This window comes from Propithecus coquereli, unplaced genomic scaffold (genome assembly GCF_000956105.1).
Source record: "Propithecus coquereli isolate 6110/MARCELLA unplaced genomic scaffold, Pcoq_1.0 Scaffold18, whole genome shotgun sequence".
Classification (NCBI taxonomy): Eukaryota; Metazoa; Chordata; class Mammalia; order Primates; family Indriidae; genus Propithecus; species Propithecus coquereli.
The window spans coordinates 5,373,539-5,380,875 of record NW_012142745.1 but is presented as its reverse complement, the minus strand read 5'-3'; the positions used below and the strand labels follow the sequence as shown (position 1 = coordinate 5,380,875).

Genomic DNA, 7,337 nt, shown 5'->3' with positions numbered 1-7,337 from the left:
TACCCACAAATAAGTTTATCATCTGTATTAATCTGCTAGGGCTTCCACGTCAAAATATTATAGATTGGGTAGCTTAAACAGCAGACATTTATTTTCTCACAGTGCCAGAGGCTGGAAGTCCAAGATCAAGGTGCTGGCAAGTTTGGTTTCTCTTGAAGCCTTTCTTTTTGGCCTGCAGACAGCTGCCTTCTCACTGAGCCTCACATGGCCTTTCGCTGTGAACACTCATCTCTAGTGTCTTTCTCTGTATGTCCTCATCTCCTCTTACAAGGACACCAGTCAGACTGGATTAGGGTCCACTCATGTACCTCATTTAATCTTAATTACTTCTTTAAAGACCCTGTCTTTAGATACAGTCACGTGTTCAACTACTGAAGGTCAGGACTTCAACATCAATTTACCTCAAAGTTCATAAACCAATCCACTTCAAAAGAATCTATAGTATTACCAATAATATGAAGAAAGAAATTTATTTGCCTACGCCAGAGATTTGCTGACGTCAATGAGCAAGAATGAACTAGTGTGTGGATAGGACAGGCTAGGTGAGGAATTACTCACACTTGCTGTGTAGTGTGCAGTGTGGTGCAATACGGTGTACTGCACTCTCAGTGGCTGAAAGCCTAGGCTCTGGAGCCAGAATGTATGGGCGTGAATCTCAGCTCCACCATTTATTAACTGTGACCTTAGGCAAAATACCAAGCAAATCTCTTTCTACCTCAGTTCCCTCACTTTGAAAATGGGAATAAAAATAGTACCTTTTTTATATGGATTGTGCAAGATTAAATGAGTTCGTATATGTAAAATACTTATAACAGCATCTGGGATTTCGTATGGGCTATAAATCTTTACTAATTTTGTTGTTGTTAAGAGTAAGTCATTAGATACCTGGAAAAATGCCTACAGATCAAAGAGTGAATGAAATAGAACATGATAAGTGGGGATGGTGGCTATAAGACCAAGGTGGTATACATAAGGCAATGTTTGCTTTTATCAGGAACATGGTGATATTTCAGGAGTCAAAGAGTGAACTCTTGAAACTGGAACAGTCTGACATGTGGTAGGACATTTTAAGTAGGTCATTTTGACATGACATTTTGACAGCAATGACATTTTGTTGAGATCATTTTATCTTGACCACATAACGCAGCTGCTTTAAAATGTAAAAGCCTGTTTTATTGCCAAATAAAGTGTGCAAAGCAGACATCCCTGACTGCTCCCACCTTTGAGCAGTATTGCTCCTTGATCCCCCCTCCTCTCCTGGCCTATCCCTCGCACGTGCATTTCAACGTTGTGCCTGTTTTGATTCTTCCTAATTCAACTGATAATAAGTGATTTTTCGATTGTAATAAAAAGTAGGAGGAAGTGTTAAAGATTCTTGGCACACTTTCCACTACATTTTCTCATGGGATACTTTGGAGCACAAGCATTGCTAGATGCGGTTGTCCCTAATTACCTGGAACCCTTCAAGACAAGGTATTTCAAGGAAACCGCAGTCAGGTGAGCTGCAGTTCAGTTCAAATGCAATAAAGCTCTGAACCAAAGATTAATTCTGGACCAGCCATAAATCAAAACCAAAGACAACTCTGATACCTTTCATAGCAAATTGCCAATTACAAGTTGGCACTAGCAAAATCATTAAATCACCATTCTGCCTCCAAAGAAAATATAATAAAACACAATTTCAGAAAATGATGCTCATTAGAAATTGGACAAAAGATGGATGGGCTGAATTTATTTAAGAACTGAACTGCAGGAAAGCTGTCATATCATTTCTATGGATTTTTACAATAAAACACAGAGACTACCATGTGAATCGTATACCCATGAGATGGCGTTTTTGGAGTTGTGCCCTGCAGTAGCCCCAATGCCAGATTCCTGCACTTCAGCTATCGCTGGAGACTCTGGGGTACCTGCAGACACTCCCCTTCCACAATCAAGTTCTCTGTCTTTTCTCAGGGTGGGTTTTGAGGTGGACAAGTCTGAGAAGCAATGTATACAGAAAAACAGCATGTCTTAGCCCTTCATGTGCCAAGAGTTTTCCTGTGTGTTTAACGGAATGGAGAATTTTTTTTTTTTTAAATTAGGAAAGGAATGCTATGCCAATGTTACTTAATTGCCCATTCTATTAATATAATGAAAATCAGATGATTTCAGGGCAAATTTTACTGCAAAGATCAGCCGTAACGTCTTTAAAATCGAAACGCACTTCAGTACGTTGGTTTCTGCTTCTGGGCTGGAGCAAGCAAACGCAGAAACAGGAAACTTCCCCTTGTGCTGAAACGATGCCGCCTCCCTCAGCGTATGGTGTGGGGGTCGGGAAGTCCTGTGGGTCACAACCTGCAGGGCCACATCCCAGACCTCGTGGTTGAGGCATCGTTCTTTCACTACAAAATCAGGCCACGCCTTCTTTTGATCCTTGAATTGCTATCGTCTACTCTAAGCCTCTCCCGACCTAACGCAACAGGCCCACTCAGACGGGTCCCAGCTTCTGGGAGGTGGTCCAGGGCCCGCCCCAGGACCCTGGACCATTGTCTCATCTGTCTCTGCTCCTACCTCATTGTCCTGCCGCCCACTCCGCAGCTGCCTCTGTCGCATATGACCCTCGTGCCAGCTTTGCTTGCAGAGGAATTGTACTGATTCCTCCGCTGCTGCTTCCAAAGCACAGGGCTGGCTCTTTACATCGCAGCTACAACCAGGTGTAACTTTCAACAAGACTTCCCGCTGAAAGCTTGAGAGAGAAAGAGAGATGGGAGGATGGGCGGGAGAGAGAGAAGAAGGGGGAGATGCATCTCAAACTCCCCCCACCCCACAAAAAAAGCATACAAGGAGCATTAAAAAAATTATCCACATACCAGCCCATAAAAATATTCCTAACAACAAAGAATCCGATATTACATGGACCCCATTCTCTAACCACATTAAAACACATTTAGAAATAGAGAATAAAAAGAAATTTTTAGAAAACCCATACACTTCTATACTTAAAAAAAACCCAGAAATCACTAGAAAAATTACAAAATAGATGGCACTAAATGAATAACAACAAAATGGTGTATATCAAACCATAGAAGACATAGCCAAAGAAATTCTTATAATTAGCCTGAGAAAAACTGGACAATCTGAATGTATCAGGTAGTCGACAAACTCCTGCCTCGCTAGAAAACGGCACCAAGTAGTTAGGAATTTTTATGGATGCGTTTTACCAAACCTTCTGGAACTAATATGACCTCTTGCTTTAGGGAAGCCATAATTTATGTAATTCATCTGGTTTCATGGAGAACTATTGAAAATTTTTAATCATTTTGGGTTAAATGAAATCAATTCAGATAATGTGCATCTTAGTCTGCTTATCATGTTTATTTCCTTCTTTTTTCTTGAAACATTTTTCCTTAAGCCTTAAACCAGTTTTTTTTTTCTTTTTTATTGGTTTGTTTGTTTTTAATTATTGCTTCTCAAGTTTGAATGAGGTTGCCTGTCCTGGATCAGCTATTTCCAGGAGAGTAGAGTTGGAGAGGAATCAGAGGATGCTCCGGAGTAGCAGGCTGCTTAGACTTTGTTGGTCTGTTATCTCTGAATATTTTATCATCCACATTCTACACCAGGGATTTAATTCTACTCTGGGCCGGGAGTCATCCTAGCTCAGTTTCCAGTCCTAGGTGGGTCCAGTCTCGACCAGCTGCACAGGACCTGCCATTTCTTCACTTGTAAGCTGCATAGTTGCCTGCTTCGTGCTAAGATGCCAGGTCTTTATCTTTCTTTTTGCAGCCCCACCTCTCTTGCCCCTCCTAGATTTCAAACAGGGATCAGGGAAGTTCTCACAGCCTGCCCATGGCCCCATTTTTGCTGCATGAATATTAATTTATTGAAGTTAACATTATTATGAACACATAATGGAAAAATGCTCCTCAGAGAGGAAGGTGAATGTTACCAGCAATAGGACAAAGCTATCTTCAAAAGACAGAGATAATGGGAAGTAGTTTCACAGTTCCATTTATACGTATACTGAGGTTGAGTCCAGCTATGTCTCTGTCTCTGCAGGTTCCAGGTTTTGGATGAGGAGACTCAGGAATGTCTCTAGCCGCTTCCTGGATCTGTATGCAATCAGTCCTCTCTTGGTGGCCCACCGATCCACCCCAGTAGGGCCCTTGTTTTCCACGTGGTACACCAACTGTGGCAAATCAAGCTCCATTTCAGGATTTCTTTCTAAGCATTCTTTCAAGTCTACTATTCCCCCACCCATGGCCCGCAGTGTGGCATGAGCAGCACAAGAGTCCCGCTTGAATGTGGTATCTTCTGAAAAGATGTAAATGTCAACAAGGCCTTGGACAACACAGAGACTCTTGTAACCAGCCCCGGCTGCCCCAAATATGCTATCTCCACACACACACACACATGTGACAATGCGGCTTTGATAGTCTCCTTTTCGCTTGTAGTAATGACTGCTGAAAAATGGGGGGAGAATTCTGCTTCAGAGCCGGTGTTTCCAGGCTGAGTCTCGCTGCCGCTTCTTTCAGAGGTGGCGTGCTGCGGTGAATCGATGTTGGTCCCCATGTAAGAAAGGCCCCAGTAGCACTCAGAGCCTTTGCCCCAAATCTGCAGAGGCAGGTGGCAGGCTCCCTCTCTCAGATTCAGTTTTTAGTGCACTTAGCTGCTTATCTTCATTTGTGAGGTTTGGGTTTGTGGATGTTTCATGTTCTCAGTGGAGGAGAAATGTATTTGTCTTCTATTCTCCTAGTTATTTTTGGTTGGATTCAAAATGGAGAGGCGAGAAGAGATGTTTTTATACCGCTGTCTAAAACTGGGAGACCCTTCATTGTTTTAGTAATTGAGGACTGTAAGGCAGAAGGATTTTCTAGTCCACATATCCACACCTAAGAAATTTGTCACAGGGAGTTGGAGTCAGAAATTTCAACTTTGGAGTAACAAAATAGCAGAATAATATGAATTAAGGATGAGTATACATTACTACTTTTAAAAAGTGTTTTTAAAGCTAGATCAAAATATTCTCATGGCTGGGTCAAAACAGCCTCAGCACAATGTCCTTGACATTAAAGCAGCCGTATCAGAACACGGAAGCGTCGAAATGTCATGTGCCTGCTGATGAAATACTGAGTAGAGAGTGTGGAGGGAATGAACTTTATTCTTTAGTGGGGATGAACATTTTGTGCCAAAGAAGTTGGCTAATAATCTCAAAGCAGGTGTCAAAAAGGTTACTTGTCACACATGTAAACTTATTCAAACACCCATTGGGCTTTCGCAAGGGTGTGAAAAGAATGGCAACCATGACCCAGGCCACTGGTGAGAACTCTTATGTTTACCCTGAATTGTCATAAAGGATACTGAGAATCACATGTGTCTTTCCTACAGCACTTCTGACAATAGGTGTGTTAGGTCATCTTGCAGGGTTAATAAGAGGCAGAAATAATTAAGGTTAACGTGGGAGTGATGATTAGCTATAAACTTGGAAAGCAGGATCTGCATTGGGAGGGTGGGCTAGTTTTATATTCAAAATGTGTAAAGAGCCCCATGAATCAAAATACCTCCCTTACGAGACTTCTTCCTATGCCTGGAATCCCCAAACTGGTAATTTTTTAAATTACCAGCATCTGAAGTGTTCTTTGAATTGAATAAAAGACAGGATTTATAGTGAAAATAAGAGGAGCCTGGCCTTTGGAGTCAGACAACTCTGAGTTCAAACGCTGACTGTGTTCCTTACTCATCCCTCAGCCTTGGCAAGATATTCGACTTCCTTGACCCCCAATTTTCCCACTTGTATAGGATGGTAATAATAACAGCTACCTTGTAGGGTTGTCAACAGGAACAATTAAAATAACATAATTAAAGCATCTAGCGAAAAGGAGGAGCCCAGGAAATGGTTACTTTAGAACTCAAAATGTCTAGGAGAGCACACTAAGCTATAAAACAGATGTCACCAGCCTAGTTTACTAGCTCCTCGGAGAAGGTGTCAGAGAAACTGGGATAAAACACAAGTTTTGAAGAAGGGAGAGAAGAAAACTAGTATGGGACACTTTCAACTAATAGGAGCTTCTGAACCTCCAGGGTGGTTATGGCACTTGACACCCAGGGCAAAAGGGAATGTGGTTTAAGGATTAAGGATGAAGCATCAGCCCAGGAATGAGTCTGAAGCAAATCAGAGTCTAAAGGAAAGGGAATAGGGAGGGGATTTAAACAGCATAGGTTATGAGAACTCAATCACCTGTTACAGGCAACATGGAAACCAATGCATTAGGCTTGGATGACTGACCATGGGACAAACTGGTGATTGAGAAGTGCTGCCTCTGGAGTTTGGCATCCCTAGAGGTCAATAGCATCTAGAAAGTGTAGCAATTCTAGATCTTATTCTCTCTCTTCTAAGTTGTACCAGAGAATAGGCAGAATATAGAGGGAAGCCATTTTGAATAAGGATCAGCTTATATGAACGGCTCACAAGTCAATAGGATGTTTTCAGGAAAGAAGTGTTTACCTCCTTTCAGATAAACTACCACTCCCAAGGCATTGAACAGTGCACTGGCAAACTGGGGGCAGCATCCTACCTTCCCTGCAAATACCCAGATGATCATATTTCCTGATACTGCTTGAAAACAGATGTTTATTTACAAAACATACCGATGTATACATAACATAGGTTACAATTCTGCTCATAAAATACAAGTTTTAGAAATGTGATTCTATACATTATTAATTCTTTTACAATGCACACTTTTCTCCTGTGATTCAGGATACCCATCATGTCCTAGGCTTGACAATAATTTTAATTGAATCATATTTCTTTTATGGTTGTCTATTTCTTCATCTTTAAGATAAGGTATTTAACGTTACAATTCCCTACCTTTAACTCTTGCACCCTACAAGGCTGAATTTCATAGATGTTTATGCACATTCATTGTGGTTTGCCATTAAAATGTATAAACATAATCACATAGTAAAGAGCATAGCCTCGATGTTGCCGTAGCAGTACCAAGATCACCTCTGTAGCCAGGTCCGCAAACACAATTATGTTAGCAAAACACTTTGGACATGATTAGGCTTTGCTTCGGATACATTGAGTTGATATCTGAAGGGTCTTTAATCAAAAGTATTTTTAAAAAGAGTTATTATTTCTGTCAGAAGCACAAAGTCTCCTCTAATTATTCCTCAGGAAAGTTGGGAAATGATTCAAAATATAAAATTTTCACCACGTTGTGGCAGAGATAAATAGACTGCTTAAGTCTTTTTGCCATTGCCTAGAAGAATTTAAAAACAGAAAAAAGTAAAGGAACCAAACAAATGAAATTATGAACTTTGAAATGAGGTTTTCAGAAAATCACCGTTTTTCA

The 7,337-nt window shown here is 41.1% G+C and overlaps 1 pseudogene across 1 annotated transcript in view; it reads right to left on the bottom strand.

Moving 5' to 3' along the window:
- Positions 1 to 3,837: 3,837 nt before the first annotated feature.
- The window catches only part of LOC105808736, a 32,456-nt pseudogene continuing 28,956 nt past the window's right edge, over positions 3,838 to 7,337 (bottom strand). Inside the window, exon 2 of the transcript XR_001137398.1 lies at positions 3,838 to 4,593. The product of XR_001137398.1 is annotated as an inositol polyphosphate 1-phosphatase-like (transcript). The remainder of the gene's footprint in view (positions 4,594 to 7,337) is intronic.